The following is a 5996-nucleotide window of genomic DNA, read 5'->3' as shown; positions in this document are numbered from 1 at the left end:
AAGTCTCAGGATACAAAATGAATGTGCAAAAATCACAAGCATTCTTATACACCAGTAACAGACAAACAGAGAGCCAAATCATGAGTGAATTTCCATTCATAAATGATACAAAGAAAATAAAATACCTAGGAATACAACTTACAAGGGATTATCTCAAGCTATCTATATGTGAAGAACCTCTTTAAGCAGAACTATAAACCACTGCTCAATGAAATAGGAGAGGACACAAATAAATGGAAAAACATTCCATGCTCATGGATATGAAGAATCAATACCATGAAAACGGCCATACTGCCCAGAGTAATTTATAGATTCAATGCTATCCCCATCAAGCTAACACCAACTTTCTTCACAGAATTAGGAAAAAAAAAAGAAAAAAAGAAAAAAGCTACTTTAAATTTCATATGGAACCAAACAAGAGCCCACATAGTCAAGAAAATCCTAAGCAAAAAGAACAAAGCTGGAGGCACCATACTACTTGACTTCAAACTGTACTACAAGGCTACAGGAACCAAAACAGCGTGGTACTGGTACCAAAACAGATATATAGACCAATGGAATAGAACAGAAGTCTCAGAAATAACACCAAACATCTACAACCATCTGATCTTTGACAAATCTGACAAACAAGCAATGGGGAAAACATTCCTTATATAATAAATGGTGTTGGGAAAACTGACTGGTCATATACAGAAAGCTGAACTGGATCCCTTCCTTACACCTTATACAAAAATTAACTCAAAATGAATTACAGACTTAAATGTAAGACCTAAAACCCATAAAAACACTAAAAGAAAACCTAGGCAATACCATTCAGGACATAGACATGGGCAAAGACTTCATGACCAAAATACCAAAAGCAATGGCAACAAAAGCCAAAATAGACAAATGAGGCCTAATTAAATTAAAGAGCTTCTGCACAGCAAAAGAAACTATCATCAGACTGAACAGGCAACCTACAGAATGGGAGAAAATTTTGCCATCTATCCATCTGACAAAGAGCTAATATCCAGAATCTACAAAGAACTTAAACAAATTTACACGAAAAAAACCAAACAACCCCATCAAAAAGTGGGTATGAACAGACAATTCTCAAAAGAAGGTATTTATGCAGCCAACATACATATGAAAAAAGCTCATCATCACTGGTCATTAGAGAAGTGCAACCAAAACCACAATGAGAAACCATCTCATGCGAGTTAGAATAGTGATCATTAAAAAGTCAGGAAACAATAGATACTGGAGAGGATGTGGAGAAATAGGAATGCTTTTACACTGTTGGTGGGAGTATAAATTAGTTCAACCATTGTGGAAGACAGTGTGGTGATTCCTCAAGCCTCTACAATTAGAAATACCATGTGACCCAGCAATCCTGTTACTGGGTATATACCCAAAGGATTAGAAATCATTCTACTATAAAGACACATGCATACGTATGTTTCTTGCAGCCCTGTTCACAATAGCAAAGACCTGGAACCAACCTAAACGCCCATCAGTGATAGACTGGATAAAGGAAATGTGTCACATATACACCATGGAATGCTATGCAGCCATAAAAAAGGATGAATTCATGTCCTTTGCAGGGACATGGATGAAGCTGGAAACCATAATTCTCAGCAAAATAAAACAAGAAGAGAAAACCAAACACCGCATGTTCTCACTCATAAATGGGAGTTGAACAATGAGAACACATGGACCCAGGGAGGGGAACATCACACACTGGGGCCTATAGGGCTGAGGGCTGCGGGAGGGATAGAGTTAGAAGATATACCTGATGTAGTCAATGGGTTGACGGGTGCAGCACACCACCATGGCATGTGTATGCCTATGTAACAAACCTTCTCATTCTGCCTATGGCCCCCAGAACTTGAAGTATATATATAAAGAAATAGCATAGGATTATGCAAAAAAAGAACTAAACAATTAACCATATACATCTTCTGGATCACATGTTTGATAAATAACTTTGATGTTTTTCATGTGTTTGTGTTTCACCATGGATATGTTTTTCAACTTTTCCATTACATTGATTTCCAAAAACAGGTATAGATTCTACTAATGGAATCAAACTAGAAAATCAAAGGTAAATAGTAAGATAACCTTTATATGAATCTTCCCTTGATCTCTGTTTTCTTATTTTTATTTTGAAAGCCATCAAGTGGTAAATGTTTTGAAAAATCTGCGTTTGATATTCGTGGCAATTTTATATATAGAGTTCATTTTCTATTACCAAATCTATAATGTGTGCTTTTCAGAAGGTCTAGTATTACTCAACCTAGATAACAGAATTTTGAATGCAATATGAACAGAGAATATAAAGGGCAACATTTTCCTTCTGATCATCTAGGACTGAAAATGGTAGTATACTTTGTATGCAAAATCAAAAATATTTATAATTCAAACCTGTTATTACTCTCCATCACCTGAACATATTTCCAGTTTTAAAGCTGGAAAATTATTGGTATGATAGATATTGAGAAGAGAAGTAAACTTAGAAGCTACATTTTGTAATTCATTCATTCTTCAAGTAGTGAAACAGAACCAGAGAAATGTAGTGTTTTTCTCATTACTACATAACTGATTCATCAAGGCTACTAGAATGAGATTCAATGCATGGGCTTTTATTATTGTCTTACCCTTTTTCCAGTCTTCAACTTTTGCCCAACACAGACTGATCATTTCTCATGGGTTATCAAGGCTTGCCTTTTGTGTATGTATCAGCAACATAAGTTTTCCCATAAACTAGTTATAAGAAACATTCATAACCTACTGTTGAAGAGTTTAATGGTAACTATAGCTGATAGCTTTTATAGTCACTTAAATAAAGTGAAAGCTGAAAAAATATCTACAGGCTTAGATAAAGATTTACAATGCGATGACTGAAAAATTCACACTTGCTCCAGTTATCAATTCTGACTTCTAATGCACTTGTGTATGTCATAAGAAGTCTTGATTTATACTGGCCACACAAAGGAACTTGGTTAATAAGAAACCAGCTAATTCTCAAGAAAGTATATTTTCTCAAGTGTAATTTACTGTCTCGTATATGCATGGAAAATAGACTGTAACATTATACTTCAACATCTATTGGTTACTACAGAGTGTGCAGATAAAGATTAGAAACTTACTTTATAAAACACACCAAGACACTGTTGTGCACAGTACAAAAATACTGGGAAATCATAAATGCATTGAAATCATCTGGTCTATTGTGATTGAATTTGAGGTGAAGTATTTTTTAGGAGAAAACACGTGTTGGAATGTAAGATTAAAAAAGGCTTCAGAGTATAAAAGGCTTCTGTGCTGAAGTTATCAACATGTAATGTAAGAAGATCTTTAGAGAGCAGTAAAATACGAGTACAATCCACAGATGGAGGTAATGTAAAAGGAAAGGAGGCTTAAAATCTTCTATCAAGTTTAGAAAAACGTTATGACAATAATGTCCACATAAAAGTATGTTTTGATAAGATCAATGGTAGCTCAGGAGTTTATGCTTGCTGAATCAGTGTTGAATTGAGTAGAAAGGGTCAGGTGTCAATGGTGCCTGCTGAAAACCTGACAACTTTGAGAAAATAGAATAAAAATTGAAGTATAAATAGTAAAGAAGTCATGAGTACTAGAGATATTTTGAAGAAAATTCAATAATACTTTCTGACCAACTCAATAAAGAGAATGAAGAAACTTTAAATTGATACTCTTTCTTTAAAAATCCCAAATGTTTTTACTCATCATAAAGCTGGTTTTTCCTATTATGACCCTATCAACAATATTTTTTCTCCTTTTTCCCCAATGAATCAGTTCATTACGGATTTTAAGCCAATATATGTTTAACCACTCTTCTCATTAATCTAACCTGTCTCTATAGTCTACACAGGCAGTTCTCAAATTTGTAATCCATCTATCTATATAAGGTCGACTCTTTGCTTTCTCTGTGACAATATTCAGTCCCTGAACACAGCTGGACAAAAACACATAATTTTTCAGCTAAGAACCAATACTTACTTATTTGCGGTTTCAGATGACATTCAATCATTCACTACCGCATTCAGATCCTTCCTAGTAGTCTAGGTCAGCAAACTGTTTCATGCAGCCAATTTTGCATGCTCCCTGCACACTCACTGGTAGCAGCTTTGTTTTGTTTCTTCCCATGAACACGGACACACACAAATGGACACGCTCCAATAAATCAAGGCCATCGTCTTGGATCTTTTCTGTTTTTTCGGCCATACCAAATTTTCTGCATCCATACTCCTGCTTTCCTTTCTTTTGTTAGGAAAGTTATGTGAAACAAATATATCTATGTGGAAAGCCCTTGTGGTTCTCCTTTTTCTGGGTATTTTGCTTCAATCAGTAATTACCATGAGTTCTGCTTATTCTCACATTATAATTTTTCTCTGTGTCCTTAAATATGGATATTATTAATGCCATTGCATATGAATGGTTTTTTAAAATATTCCTTACCTTTCCAAGTTTAATATTTATGTATTGCCTTTCCATGCCACTCTTGGTATTCACCTTGGTTTTCTCCTCTCCTCTCTGTATTGAAATTATCTTACCTAAATTAGCTCACTTATGTTCATGATTTCCTCTCAACAACTAAGACTTGATAATGCAAATTATGTAATTATGCCAAACTTCTCTCCATGTTTTCAGAAAATTATAGTCAGTTGATAACTAAACATCCCAGTTGCCTCCAACTTAACCATCATATGCAGAATTTAAATTACCTGTCTCATACCTTTGGTACAACAGCCAGAATGCTCCTGTATTCTCTGTAGCAGTAACTACCATAGACATCATGTCAGTGACATCACTCTCTACTAAGTTACTTCAGTAAAGTGTAACATATTTGAATTTCCTTTCATTATCTCTCATATCCAATTTATGCCCATGTTTTGATGACATCATAACCTAAATGTTTTATATTTCTTCATTCTGACCATGATTCTTTCATTCATTCTCTCTCTATCTCTAACCTCTCACTCTGTGTTTCTTACCTGTTGTCCAGAACTTGGAACTTTCCTCCAATTAATGTGTTATAAGTGTTTAGTGAGATTTTTTCCTTCCAAATCTAAATCTAGTTGCACAGTTCTGCTGTTTACAAACCTTCAGTGCTTCCCCATTTTCTTCAGAATTTTGGTAAAACCCTAAAGCAGAAATACTTCGAGTTCTTCTCTACCTACTTTCAGCTTCATCTCATGCCTGTCATACCAATGTGAATCTAAAGGTCCTATTTGACAGTTTCCTTTGAAAATGTACAGGTGTCCAAATCAACCCACCTTGGGAAGGACTTGTGATTCATGGAATCATTCTGTCTCTGAGTAAAAACATATATATTATCATGATTTCCTCAAATTACTGACGTATTGGTTAATGTATGACCTACCTACACTGAAAAAGATGATGATTTATTTCTGAATCATGAGGTTTTACTGATTGTTTCCAACTTAGATATTTTAGCCTACATGTTGCAATCTATAGCTAATGTTTGTAACTTCTGTATTGTACCATAAATAAAAAAGGACAACTAGAGTACAAGGAGCCCTCCTCTCTTCTAATCTCCACTGTAAAGAGCTTCCCAATTTGTAACAGACTGTGGGACACTCTCACCTTTGTTGGTATGTATTCTTAGGTTAATCCTCACATTTGCCTTCCAATAAACCTTTATCAAATTATTTCTGCCTCAAAAGCCTTAATTCCAAATGATACTCACAAGCAGTTCTTCAAAAATAGCCCAATGCTTTCTTAAGCCTCTTATTTCTTAAATATCCATCCTATTTTCCAAAGCAATTGATTCCACTATCTCTGTCCTATTCTTACCTTTCCAAACAGCACTCCTTTCTCAAAAACAAATCAACCAACCAACCAACAAAAAACCAAAAACAGTTTTCCAGGTTTTTAAATTAGGTGTCTCTCTTCTGGTCTCTGATTTTATATTTTAATCATTATTTTCTGTGTTCCATACTTATTTGACCCCAGAAACCATACCTTAGTTA

Source organism: Colobus angolensis, unplaced genomic scaffold (assembly GCF_000951035.1).
Source record: "Colobus angolensis palliatus isolate OR3802 unplaced genomic scaffold, Cang.pa_1.0 Scaffold23, whole genome shotgun sequence".
Lineage (NCBI taxonomy): Eukaryota > Metazoa > Chordata > Mammalia > Primates > Cercopithecidae > Colobus > Colobus angolensis.
This window is presented reverse-complemented; position numbering follows the sequence as displayed.